Genomic DNA, 15,670 nt, shown 5'->3' on the forward strand with positions numbered 1-15,670 from the left:
AACAGTACCCCCCATGTACAGGTTTCATGGTGTTTTGGAAAGTTAGAGAGTCACATATAAGGCTTGCATTTCATTTTTTTTACATTGAAATTTGCCAGATTGGTTATGTTGCCTTTGAGAGCGTATGGTAGCCCAGGAATGAGAATTACCCCCATGATGGCATACCATTTGCAAAAGTAGACAACCCAAGGTATTGCAAGTGGGGTATGTCCAGTCTTTCTTAGTAGCCACTTAGTCACAAACACTGGCCAAATATTCGTTTTTTGCTTTTTTAACACAAAAACAAATATGAACGCTAACTTTGGCCAGTGTTTGTGACTAAGTGGCTACTAAATAAGACTAAACATACCCCACTTTCAATACCTTTGGTTGTCTACTTTTTAAAATGGTATGCCATTATGGGGGTAATTCTCATTGCTGGGCTACCACACCGTCTCAAAGGTAACATTACCAATCTGGCAAATTTCTATTTGAAAATGGAACGTTCTATATTTGACCCTGTAACTTTCCAAAACACCATAAAACCTGTTAAACGGGTTACTGTTGTACTCGTGAGACATCGCTGAATACAAATATGTGCATTGTTGTGCAGTAAAACCTAACAGTATTATGACATTCACAGCTAAAATGTCAGACGGAAATACAAATTTAAAAAAAAATCTTATTTTCTCACATTTTTTTTTACATTTTATTCATAATGAATTATGTTCCATATATGAATAGTTAATGGTAAATTAAAGCCCTGTTTCTCCTGAACAAAATGATATATAATAAGTGTGGGTGCATATAATTTGAAAGAGGGGAACTACGGTTGAACAGACATGTAGCGCAAATTCTAGTTTTTGTTTATGTTTTGTTTTGATCAGAACGTGCACTATTGACTCCGTCCTGAAGGGGTTAAACATCTATTGAGACTCTGATAAAACCACCTCTTAATGCAGAGAATTCCATATCCTTATTGTTCTTACTGTTAAAAAAAACAACCTTTCCTTTGGTTTAGACTAAATCTCCTTTCTTCCAGTCTAAATAGGTAACCTCGCTTCCTATGCGTAGTCCTGTTTGTAAACTGATTTCTAGAAAAAGATCAAGAATCTAAAATGTCTAGAACAAGAAGGTATGTCAACATGAACATTATATGGGTCAATACATAACAATACATGCTTCTGTGCAACCAAAAAACAAAATAGTAGTTGTTTTAATTAAAATGTGAATTGCATTGAATAGAAAAAGGAATTTAATATTTTAGGCCAAAGTAGCTGATTTAGAAAAATTCTCATCTATAGCTGCATGACTATTTTATCTGAATTTTGCAAATCACTGCACTTCACTGTTAGCAAATAAGACACATTGCATGAAATTGATAAATACCTTTGTTTATAATGAATTTATGATGTAGTTATTGGAAAATGAATTAAAAACACAAAAATACAACATTGTACAATTTTTATACAAATGGTATTTACTGACGAATCTTGAGAAATGTCAAATATGTCTTTATTGAAATTTAAAATCACACTGATAACGTACGTTTTCTAAATTTCGTCCAGAATCCTGGGGGTTCTAGAAACTAGTGGCCGCCTATTTGGTAGCCCTAGTAACATATACTGTATTGTGTAATGGATAAAACTAAGCAAATAAAATAGCTTTATATAAATCTCGATACCCCAAGGTTGTATAAACCTTTGGCTAATAAAGCAAATGTTGCAGAAAAGTCCCAAAAAGACTAATTTAAATAAGATTAACTGCTAGTTCAGTGTGAGTTTACGTCTGTTTTGGGAGCTAGGGGAAAAATAAAATCATCTATTTTTTTTTCCTTTAGGTCATTTAATTTCTCTCAATTTCTAAAGAAAGCAGGGACCTCTTTGTATAATCATTTCTCCCCAAACAAACTAGATATCTTCATTTTTCTCTGCACAAACACCACCTTAGTGGCTGTAAATAAATGAATGCAGCACGCTCTGAGAATGACGTGTCTAAAAGAATTGACATTGGTGTTAACTGCTATATAAATCCCTTTAGGATTTTAAAACATGAAACTGAAACCGAAAAATATAAATTCTACAATTGGCTCAATTTGACTCCTTTTTACTTTGTTACGGTTTGGCTTTATATTTCATTCATGCATTTACTTCTAGAGGTATGTCCTCTATTTAATTCATGTATATCCCAATGCAATCTGAAAAAGAGTGATAGCATTCAGATGGCTATTATTTATTTATTTTAAATTCTTTATTTTTGCAGTGCATTAACAATATCACAGGCCGATAAGGACATGTCAGCAACACATACAAGAGTAATTACAACAAGATTTTGAGATACATGCCAGAATTTTTGCACTATTTGGGGTTGTAGTTAGAATCATAGGCCCAGGCCTATTCAGGACACAGGAGAGAGATTATTATGTTTTAATCAAAGTATGTTATTGGGAATATTATGAATATTTACACATTTATGTAAAGCGGGGTATGTAGGGAAGCAGCGCTTAGCAATTAAAGTCCTTTTGTGGAGTCCAATGGAGTCACTATAAGGGAGAAAACAAAATGGGACAGGAATACTAATATACTAATACTAACAGCAGAGGCAGAATATAAGGAAAACATATATTGCACTCACACTTTTCTGGAGCTCAAGATCAGCTCCAGATCACAGCGAATGGACGGTACAATCCCCGTCTGTGGATGTTAGGATGGTCCTGATTTCCTCTAGTATCGTATCCCTGTGTCAATAATCCGCGTGGTGTATTCCAGATGATGCTCCAGTGATATATATAGGATATCAAAGAACAGGAATAGTGTTCTCTGTATTAATAAAACAAATAAAATAAAGAAAGAAATATACTAACAATGGATGAGCAAATAGGGTTTGCTCAGTCCTCTACAGCATAGGTGGTTTGTCCCCCACCCGGGAATGTGAGATACAGCTTCTCCAATAAAAAGTCAATGAAGGTCCAGGGGTACAATGCAGATACATTTTATTAAAATAAAATAAAAGTAAGTAACACATTAATGAGTTTCACCAGTACAGAAGGCTTTTTCAAAGTTTGAAAAAGCCTTCTGTATAGGTGAAACGCGTTAGTGTGTTACTTTTTATTTGTTTAATAATACACCCTACACACACCAGGTTCGGAGCTACCTACGAGCTTGAACCTACCAATACTCTTCTAAACCTAACTGTTCTTAGTGAACCAAACTATTTTCCCTCAGGACAAATAACCTATACCCCAACTTCTCTATCCATCCCCTGCCATAGCTCGAAGCTCGACACCTTGAGCTACTTGAGCACCCCCCACCAAAAACAACGCCCGCTGACAACCTTCCTGTAACCCTTACAACAAGAAATTTAAGGCCGCCATGTTGCACCCTAGGGCAGACAGAGATGCCCCCGAAGCAAATAACCTGCAAATGAACCACAACAACGCGTCAAACCGCACCGCAGCCGAATCCTGACCTCCCACTAACACCATTGCAGCATCCCATTTTTGCCAAACCTTGACGTAAGCTGACCATGTGGACGGCGCCAATGACCCCCTTATGAGTCCGCAAAGCAAGATGTCCCGAGCTGCCACACGTCCGCTGGACAAGGCACTCCCTCAGTCTGAGCGCCTGGAGCAGTGGCCCGAAATTCCCTCTGAAAACGAGAGAGCAAATCAGCAGCTACTATCAACAACCTGGGCACGCGCCGTCCCCTGAACACAACATTAAACTTCACATAGGAAAGAACAAAGTGGTGAATGAGCTGAATCACAGTTATAGAAGAAGCAGATAAACCATTAACAGCCTCCACCACCGACATGTTGTCGGTAAAGAAGATAACCGTCCTGTCCCTGAACTGTTGCCCCCACAATGCCAGCGCCACCACTAAAGGAAAGAATTCAAGAAACGCCAAGTTGCGGATGAGCGGGCTGGCTTTCCACTCTTCTAGCCATGATTTGGCACACAACTGTGCCGCAAAATAAGCCCTAAACCCGATGCTCCCCGATGTGTCCTCGAACATCTCCAAGTCCAGCAAAGTCAACGTGGGCTCACGGAAATACACCCGCCCATTAAAGTCCCTTAGAAGAACCTGCCACACATCCACATCGGCTTTCATGGATGCCGACACCCGAATGAAGTGATGCAGTGATTTTACCCCACTGGTTGTCTTTGAGAGGAACCTGTTAAACACCCTCCCTACCGGGATCACCCAGCACCAAATACTGAATACATGTCCTCCGGTAAACGACATTCACCTCGGACTGAATCTATCTCCAAGCCCAGGAGGGACAAGCAAGTAGTCTGCCCCACCGTCTTGTCACCCGCCAACGGTTCTCAACCCTATGCGGCACACACCTCCGACCCGCCAAAAGGAAATCATCTAGGTAATGTACCAAAAATCTAGTGCCCGCCTCATTTTTGACCATCCATTCCAGAAAAGTACTGAACTTTTCAAAGAACGCACATGAGATGGAACACCCCATCGGTAAACACAGATCCACAAAATACTGCCCTTCAGAAAAGCAGCCCAGCAAATGATTACAATCGGGGTGGATGGGCAGTAATCAAAAAGTTGCCTCATCAACGCCCCTCTCCGACGAACCAACACGACTGCTTGGTCGAATGATGCATACGACACCGAGCAGAGGGCCTTGTCAATATCATCATTCACTGAAGCCCCATGTGGATACGATAAATGATGAATAAGCCTGTACTTACAGGGCTCCTTTGTCGGCACAGCCCCAAACAACGAAACCCGCAAGTCACTCAACGGTGGTTCCAGGAACAGCCTCTGCTATCCTCCCTAACTGCAAGTCCTTAAGCAGTTTCTCCCTCAAAAAGACTTGAGGCCCTCCTAAAGGTCCCCAGAAGGTTTAACAGCAGATAACTCACCATCAGAACAACTGGTCGCTAAAGGCCGTGAGGCCATTTCCCGCATGCCTTCGTCCAGGCCCGGGTGCGATGGTGCCCCCAGCCATAGCTCCACATCCCGAGGCCTCACCCGCAACGTGGGCAACTGTCTTGGTGACCTATAACGGGAAAAAACTCTGGATAGGCCAGCTGACTGATACCTGGCCGCCCTACTCTCTAGCTGGGACCCCAGGAAATACTCATCCTCTCTGCGCCGGGCCACCCTTCTCCCATGGCCTTGCCCACTCCCCATCAGCTGCATCTCGTACTCTCACCTGGAACTCCCGCCAGAGGAGTCTGATCTGCTGCGTCTGCAGCCAGTAGCCCTAACAGGGGGTTCCAAATTACGCTCCTGGGGATCCTGCTGTTGCCTGGGTGCCTGGCGCCCGCCTTCCCACCACCCGCTTGCTGCCCCTGGGATGAGGGGCAACTCACCCAACATGTCACCAGCTGGAACCGCCTCTCCATGCTGACCGACAGCAACCCCAGTACCTCCATTGCCTGCTCCAGAGCCTGCTGTGGCTGTCCCAGCCCTTCTCCTCCCAGCCGTTTGCAGTGAACCGGACTCATTTCTGTGAATGCAGCCCGAACCCAGCATCCTGGACTCCTGTTTGCTGCTGGAACTCTCCTTTAGCTCGCGACCCGAACGAGCGGCATCTTCCCGACCTTCCTGTTCGCGACCCGAACCGATCTTTTCGTCATGGCACGAACGTTCAGCAGATTCACCCAAAGCAGCCTCTGAACGTGTTCTCCTACCCGAACATGTTCGTTCACAGCCCAAACGTACGCCAACCTCCGTGTTCACCTGTTCCTGGCCCGAACAATCTCCACCTTTAGCCGACTGCTGTTTGTGGCCCGAACGCTCCTCTCCTTTGCGATCCGAACGTATGGTTACAGCCTCGTTTCCAGGGATGTGCACGGATCGTGCAGCTGCACAGCGACGCCGGCCATGACCTCCTAAACACCTGCCGCTCCCAGCAGCCTCTGGCTCATCCTCCTCCCGTTGGAGCCAGCACTAGGGCTCAAGCGTTGCGGCAGTCTGGTTCTCCATGTGGGACAAGCAGGAAGCACTCCATCCATCGCTGTGGACCCAGATACAAAAGGCCCACACCTCTCCGCTGAACAGCAGCATGGACATCAGCCAGCCAATTCTCCATTTTTCCAACAGGAGCACCTGCAAGACACAAGACAGAGACACCACACAGCCAGCATAAAACAGGTTAGTGAAGATTAATTAAGATGGCCCCTGACCTAAAATGGCCACTATATATACTCCTCTAATACAGAAACTTCCTCCAGTTATCTAGCCAGTTCCTATACATTAAGCCCCTCCTATGCCTGTCTCCTAGCCCTGTCAAGGCCCGCGCTGCTCCATGGGCTACATTATCAATCTCTGGACTGATAATGTAGTGCAATGATAGTACATCCACTCTCACTGACTGTAGGAATGAGAACCCATTAAAATTTCCTGTACTTTTGAAAGCACGTGATGATCTTACATTTAAAGTATATTTACTGGCATTATATCAGTGACTAGTGGCTTCTGGTAGAGAAATGTGTTCATCTACACCCTAGTAATCATAACTAGAGTATAAGTGAATGAAATATTTGTTGATGTTTCAATATTTATTGATTCTCAAGTGAATCCCTTAGTTTGCATTGATAAATAATGTTTCTCAATTATCAAATTAGAATTTCATGCTTCCTTCTTGAAAACACATGGGTTTATAGTATAATTAAAACACTGACTTATAACAATTTGAAAACAGAATTTCAAAATGTATGCAAATAGGACTGCTTTTGTAAAATTATTTAACTCACCTATAGTCACAGCTATTTCAGCCTACATTGTACGATTTTGTTCATAATGCACTACAATTTGGTGTATAGTGAATAAACCCTATAGTGCGGCTTGTGATAATGTAAAATACTTTTTACCAAAATAGGTGTGTTGGAAAAAACAAAATCCCAAAAGACTTGAAGTGGTCTACCCACTTTCCCAAGTCAATAACGTGGTTGTCAATTCACATACTCTCACTGTTTAGTGAATAGAACATTGAGTAAAGTAAAAAAAAATCCCCTTGCCCCTAGTTATTCTTATATGGGTTCTATAATTGCTAATCTATTTTCTGTAAAGAACCATGTAAAACCTCCTCCACCTTTTTTCGTGTTGAACAAAAAGGATTGGCGAGGTTAGGTCATGTTACAATGATTTACTGCAAGTGTGAAAATATAAGTTTACATACCTCCAACATTCTCAGTTTAATTTATAGAAGCTGCTTCTCTGGGGCCTTTGCACATTGGCCCTTACATTAAATCAGAGGTTACACAGATTTCTATTTCTTAATTTCAGCCACTACAATATTTCAGCATTATGTAACTCGAGCTACAAAGCAGCCTCTTGATAATCGGTAATATGTTATAAATAGGCCATAAGGTAATGTAAATGTATAAATTAAAAAAATGTCGAGGTGTAATTAAATATACAAAAACGTCTTCATACATGATCTAGTAGGTGTCACATTTCCAGAGAGGTCTTCAGTAAAAGTCAACATTTCGCACCACAGACATTTTTTCTAGAGAACAAGGTTCAAGGACAAGCGAATCATTTCTAAAAAATATATTAAAAGATGTATTTCAAATTTCATAAATAAATTGTGGCTTGTAAAAACATTAATAAAAAATACATAGATACCTAAATGAGAGACATAGTACCTGCAGAAAAGTTTGAGATAGGTGAGAGATAGACATGGTATCCACAGAAAAATGAAAATAGCTTAGAGAAAAACCAGACAGCAAAAAGAAAGATACAAAGCCAACATGAGGAATAAAGAAGAGGCAAAACTTATTAGGGCCAATAATGCTAAAAGGGGAATAAATATAGCATTGAGACCCATATACAGTTCAAAAAAATATTTAAAAATGATTGCACAAAAATATGAAATATATCTTTTGTATGGACTGGCTGAGTGAATTATATTTTCCTACTGGTTTTAAATGCAGCATAAAGATATACATTGTAAAGGTGGCTAAGAACCAATTGGCACACCTAGTCCTCAGATAATGAACACTCAAATAGATTTTTATCTATCATAAGCAGGGATAACAAAGAACCAATCTGACTTAGTAAACACTGCATTAAGTCTAATTTATGTTGATGCTAACAGGCTAAATACTTAATATACCAATAGAAAAACAATTGCATTCTACAAAGAAACAACGATCGGTGATCCTTTTAGATTTTCTATCTCGATTTTTTTTTTTTTTTTAAAGTGAGATATTGGCACGTGCTATTTTACCAAACATCAGCCCGATGTATGTAGATACAATCAGCCTTGGCTGGTGTTGAGTAGGCAGTGAATTATACCAAGAATGAAGCTTTCAAACTTGTGAGAGACAACAATTGTTTCAACTATTCCGTTTACTGAGAACCTTGGCCCCTTTCTCTCTATATACAAGGTAAGAGGCCAAGTTAACCTGCCTCTGCTTCTTCAAAAGCTGTGTATTTTAAAGAACCTCAACCCTGCACTGACATCTTTTCCTTCCTCGCACTGATGAACGACTGTTTATCCTGGACTACGAGACTAAAACTAGGTCGGCATTCATTTGGCCTTCGTTATATTTTATTTCACTGCAATAGCAAGAACTGTTGACAGATACTGATTCTGAGTTGAAGATGGTACGATGTTTTGTTTTCTTTCCACATTCTATGCACAATTGCTGCCCTTTCTAATCACTTGACCATAAACAGTACATTTAGTATTCCCTTATTGCTAAGAATGTCTCGGGGAATAGGCTTTGAGTGAGCTGCTTTTAATTCACAACCTGGCAGTCAGAGAAACTACAGACAAACAGATAGTGATATCCTTACTATATGTCTCCCTGGATGTACTCACCTTCTAAATCAGGCAGTTTTGTAGCTCAGATCCCTCAGTCCTGTCAATGGCGATATTGTGTGCCTACATTTGCTAGATATGTTTTTTGTTATGGTGGCGGTGTAGCCAAAGCATATTTTTTTTTGCAAAAACTATAAAGCTTTCGGCATGCAAAAATACAGCTAAAAATGCGAAAATACAGCATATTAATTAGGCCAAAACCTATCAAATGCATCAATGTTGTATTGGTACCCAAAGCAACTTTTTAAGTTGATGTATGCTAGACAGGCTACAACGTGCACTCTTAAACTGGAGCCCCTAGTTCATTTTGCAACACATCTAATATTAGGACACATATTTCAGGGATTAAATGATGGTTTTAAAACTAAAACTTTGCAAGATTTGGTATATTGAGACTAAAACCTTAATAGCAGTCACAGAATCTAAATTTGCTACTCAAAAGTACATATTTTTAGAAAGTAGACCCCCAGGGTATTTAATAGTATTTTGATTTGTTTTAATTTAGCCATTCCCATCACCAATATCAGCCAACTCTGCTGGAACTGTGCATTTTTGTGTGTTTGACACACATTTCATTCTCATGGGGACTTTCACAAGCTTAAATGTATAGCCATATGCCCGATTTATTTTGCTTCACCTCAATATAGCAGTTTAAGTTAAAAAAAAATATTATAACAGCACTATGCATAGTGAATGCACTACATTCTTCTCAAATCCAAATGTTGTACGTCACGTTGTTGAATGTCCTGGGAGATCATTTTTATTGAACACTTCTAACTGCGACATTTGTGTACAAGAAATCTCTTATTGGAAGAGGTTGCTATGTGATAGCCTAAGAATTATTTGAGGAAGTCATCATCAGGAATATCTCACGGTCATCCTATAGACCCAAAGCAAACCATCTGTGGCAAGAATTTTTTTTATCATTCACTTAAGCCAACTCAGACTGTCCCATCTCTATTTCCCAGCTGTGTCCATCCTGGGTGAGAGAACATCGGAATTTGAACTTTTAGTTAGCTCATCATTTACCTTTTATATAAAGACAAGTGCGTAAATACAGAAACACTATTCTGTTTAGGGATGGTAAGAGGATGACACAATGTTTTTTATTGACACAAGTCCTTGTAAACTCGTTTCACACGTTTAATTTCTTGATAGAGTCATTTCCATCATTGTAGCTCCTATACTAAGTCAATATCATTTCCCTGTAGATTTACACCCAAACAACAGTGTATTCCTTTTTTTTTAAATGGTAACTTCATTAACTGCATTTTCTATAGAAAACTAGAGATTGTATTTATTTATTAGGTGCTAGTTTGTTAGGGTAGATGAGATTTCAAGATGGACATTAGTAAATGCAATACAGAAAAACTTACTTTCTGAAAAGTGGGGAAAAAAAAATCAGAACTTTTAAGAATTCTACTAAATAAAAGGTGACTGTTGCAGATTTTTTTTAACCAAAGGCTAAGTTTCCCTTAATTGCCATTAATATCTGCCGCTAAGTAAAAGCTAATACATGCAATTCAAATGTATTGCTCAAATAAATTAAAGGGACACTATAGTCCCCTGAACAACTTTAGCTTAATGAAGCAGTTTTGGGGTATAGAACATGCCCCTGCAGCCTCACTGCTCAATCCTCTGCCATTTAGGAGTTAAATCCCTTTGTTTATGGACACTAGTCACACCTCCCTGCATGTGACTTGCACAGCATTCCATAAACACTTCCTGTAAAGAGAGCCCTATTTAGGCTTTCTTTATTGCAAGATCTGTTTAATTAAGATTTTCTTATTCCCTGCTATGTTAATAGCTTGCTAGACCCTGCAAGAGCCTCCTGTATGTGATTAAAGTTCAATTTAGAGATTGAGATACAATTATTTAAGGTAAATTACATCTGTTTGAAAGTGAAACCAGTTTTTATTTTCATGCAGGCTCTGTCAATCATAGCCAGGGGAGGTGTGGCTAGGGCTGCATGAACAGAAACAAAGTGATTTAACTCCTAAATGACAGTGAATTGAGCAGTGAAATTGCAGGGGAATGATCTATACACTAAAACTGCTTTATTTAGCTAAAGTAATTTAGGTGACTATAGTGTTCCTTTAAAGCAGAGCAGAGAAATAACATCACCACGTATAATTTTACATTATAATATGGTCAAACCCCATCCTGGCTATTACATACATACTTTATATTATTGCATTTGGATTTTATTCTTACAAGTTTCACATTTAGTGATGTCGCGAACACGATATTTTCCGTTCGCGAACGGCGAACGCGAACTTCCGCAAATGTTCGCGAACGGGCGAACCTGGCGAACCGCCATAGACTTCAATAGGCAGGCGAATTTTAAAACCCACAGGGACTCTTTCTGGCCACAATAGTGATGGAAAAGTTGTTTCAAGGGGACTAACACCTGGACTGTGGCATGCCGGAGGGGGATCCATGGCAAAACTCCCATGGAATATTACATAGTTGATGCAGAGTCTGGTTTTAATCCATAAAGGGCATAAATCACCTAACATTCCTAAATTGTTTGGAATAACGTGCTTTAAAACATCAGGTATGATGTTGTATCGATCAGGTAATGTAAGGGTTACGCCCGCTTCACAGTGACAGACCAAACTCCCTGTTTAACGCACCGCAAACAACCGCAAACAGTCCATTTGCACAACCGCAAACTCCCCATTTGCACAAGGTTGGATACCAAGCTAGCCATGTCCCGTTCCTTGTCCTCACTGATGTCATTGAAGGTCTCTTCCTCCACCCAGCCACGTACAACACCAAGGGTCCCCGAAAGGTGACAACAAGCCCCCTGTATTTCTTTTTTAAATGTACACTACTGTTACACCAGATATGAGTTGCACTGGTGTGATGCTGTGCCCTGGCAGGCCCTGAAATGCACACGTTTGAAGGAAACTGACTGCTATTATTTCACAGTGAAATTTCTAGTTTTTTTTTTTAATGTACACTACTGTTACACCAGATATGAGTTGCACTGGTGTGACACTGTGCCCTGGCAGGCCCTGAAACGCACACGTGTGAAGGAAACTGACTGCTATTATATTACAGTCAAAAAAGGTGTTTTTTTTTTTAAATGCAAGCTATTGTGACACCAGATATGAGTGGTGGCACTGGGACCTCTACAAAGGGATCTCTACAAACCTCTAAAACGAACCAAACTACTCATCCATCTGCTATACCACTTTATCCCACCTAGAACTAGTGCCCAGTTAAAATACTTGACTCTTACTTACCCACACTCAGTCATGCCACACACATTTCACCACTACTCTCACTGAATCCCTCTGACTACGGCTAAATTAATCTTCTACATCAGAACACTACTCCTAAGATTGGGTTGTATCCATGTTTCGGGTCTTTCATTTAGAAGAGGGGCAGCTTCGGTCTCCTTCAACACTGACACTCCAGTGCATATTATTAAAAGATTGGGCAGATGGAAATCCTCAGTCTACAACCGATATATTCCTCATCCCGAGAAAGAAATGAGGGAAGCTTTTAAAAGCTTTTAAAAGTTTGGCTTTGTAAATTTGATGCAATAAGTGTCTTTTTCTTTAATACCTTTTCACCCTCTTTGCATGAACCCGATTTACATATATTACTAATATGTTTCTGAACATATATATTATATTATTCACTCACTCACTCACTCACTCTCTGGGCCGGCCTAAGACATCATGCTGCCTAGGTCCAACGATAAATGACTATGGGGGATAATGTATAATAAACACAGGTTACTGGCTATGGGAGGGATAATGTATAACAAAAAAACACGGGTTACTGGCTATGGGAGGATAATGTATAATAAGCACAGGTTACTGGCTATGGGGGGGATAATGTATAATAAACACAGGTTACTGGCTATGGGAGGGATAATGTATAATAAACACAGGTTACTGGCTATGGGAGGATAATGTATAAAAAACACAGGTTACTGGCTATGGGGGGATAATGTATAATAAGCACAGGTTACTGGCTATGGGAGGATAATGTATAATAAACACAGGTTACTGGCTTTGGGAGGGATACTGTATAAAAAACACAGGTTACTGGCTATAGGGGAATAATGTATAATAAACACAGGTTACTGGCTATGGGAGGGATAATGTATAATAAACACAGGTTACTGGCTATGGGGGAGTTAATGTATAATAAGCACAGGTTATTTGCTATGGGAGGATAATGTATAATAAACACAGGTTACTGGCTATGGGAGGATAATGTATAATAAACACAGGTTACTGGCTATGGAAGGATAATGTATAATAAACACAGGTTACTGGCTATGGGGAGGATACTGTATAATAAACACAGGTTACTGGCTATGGAGGGATAATGTATAATAGACACAGGTTATTGGCTATGGGAGGGATAATGTATAATAAAAACAGGTTACTGGCTATGGGCGGGGGGGGTAATGTATAATAAACACAGGTTACTGGCTATGGAGGATAATGTATAATAAACACAGGTTACTGGCTATGGAGGGATAATGTATAATAAACACAGGTTACTGGCTATGGGAGGATAATGTATAATAAACACAGGTTACTGGCTATGGAGGGATAATGTATAATAAACACAGGCTACTGGCTATGGGGAGGATAATGTATAATAAACACAGGTTACTGACTATGGGGGATAATGTATAATAAACACAGGTTACTGGCTATGGAGGGATAATTAATGTATAATAAGCACAGGTTACTTGCTATGGAGGGATATTGTATAATAAACACAGGTTACTGGCTATGGGGGAGATAATGTATAAAAAACACAGGTTACTGGCTATGGGGGGGGATAATGTATAATAAACACAGGTTACTGGCTATGGGGGAGATAATGTATAAAAACACAGGTTACTGGCTATGGAAGGATAATGTATAATAAACACAGGCTACTGGCTATGGAGGGATAATGTATAATAAACACAGGTTACTGGCTATGGGAGGATAATGTATAATAAACACAGGTTACTGGCTATGGGGAGGATAATGTATAATAAACACAGGTTACTGGCTATGGGAGGATAATGTATAATAAACACAGGTTACTGGCTATGGGAGGGATAATGTATAATAAACACAGGTTACTGGCTATGGGGGGATAATGTATAATAAACACAGGTTACTGGCTATGGGAGGATAATGTATAATAAACACAGGTTACTGGCTATAGGGGATAATGTATAATAAACACAGGTTACTGGCTATGGGGGGATAATGTATAATAAACACAGGTTACTGGCTATGGAAGGATAATGTATAATAAACACAGGCTACTGGCTATGGAGGGATAATGTATAATAAACACAGGTTACTGGCTATGGGAGGATAATGTATAATAAACACAGGTTACTGGCTATGGGGAGGATAATGTATAATAAACACAGGTTACTGGCTATGGGAGGATAATGTATAATAAACACAGGTTACTGGCTATGGGAGGGATAATGTATAATAAACACAGGTTACTGGCTATGGGGGGATAATGTATAATAAACACAGGTTACTGGCTATGGGAGGATAATGTATAATAAACACAGGTTACTGGCTATAGGGGATAATGTATAATAAACACAGGTTACTGGCTATGGGGGGATAATGTATAATAAACACAGGTTACTGGCTATGGGAGGATAATGTATAATAAACACAGGTTACTGGCTATAGGGGATAATGTATAATAAACACAGGTTACTGGCTATGGGGGGATAATGTATAATAAACACAGGTTACTGGCTATGGGGGGATAATGTATAATAAACACAGGTTACTGGCTGTGGAGGATAATGTATAATAAAAAAAATAAAAAAAGAATTTAAAAAAAAAAGAATGCAGCTTCAGAATTAATCTAAATTGGGTCTGGGAGGGAGGGTCTGCTGCTGATTGGCTGGAATGTGTCTGCTGACTGTGAGGTACAGTGTCAAAGTTTACTCAATGATGACGAATAGGGGGCGGTCCGAACATCGCATATGTTCGCCATCCGTGGCAAACGCGAACATGCAATGTTTGCCAGGAACTATTCGCCAGCGAACCGTTCGAGACATCACTATTCATATTTGTTATGAAGTTGTCCTCAATAATTATTCACACGCACAAACATCAAATGCTATAAGGATAACACAATGACATTTTCTACCCTATATTTTTGAATTAAAAGAAATTATATGGTAAAACATTGGAGTGATACTAAAAACCTTCAGTTGTTTAAATGTGCATAGGGATTTGGTGTAGTGCCCAAGTAACTCTTTTCTTTGGTTTTTACTGTATGTATTGGGGCTGATGTGTACTATGGTCATTGCTGCCACCCAGGAGTAGTGGAAGTCTGAGTGCAAGACTTATTTTGTGTTTCAATATACAGAGGTGCCCAAAAGGTAGAACCCCAGTTGTTGTAGAACTACAACTCCAATAATGCTTTTTATGCCTTTAGAATGACAAAGCATCATGGAAGCTGTCGTTTTAAAATATTTGAAGATTTACCTTTTGGGTACCCCTGCATTATAACATGGCTCAGTTTGTTAAAGCACCGTCTGTGCAGGGAAAGATTTTCCCTTTCATGTTCGCGGCTGGTTAGCACAGTCGTGATTGGTATTATAATAATAATAATAACTAGTATTTACCCATTGTACAGCGCTACGGAATTTGCTGGCGCTATCTAAATAATATTGCACCTTTATCGCAGTGGGAATCAAAGCGCTTTTCAGCACATGCTCTCGGAATTAACCAGATAAGCAGCTGAACAGTAATAGATGTTATTATTACCTAATTGGTAATACTCATTTTATTGTCCTCAGAAGAATGAAAGGCTGAGTTGACCCAACCAGGATTTGAACATGTGACCTTGCATTTTTGAACAGGCTTTGTAGTTGGGAAA

This window comes from Pelobates fuscus, chromosome 11, assembly GCF_036172605.1.
Source record: "Pelobates fuscus isolate aPelFus1 chromosome 11, aPelFus1.pri, whole genome shotgun sequence".
NCBI classification, from domain to species: domain Eukaryota; kingdom Metazoa; phylum Chordata; class Amphibia; order Anura; family Pelobatidae; genus Pelobates; species Pelobates fuscus.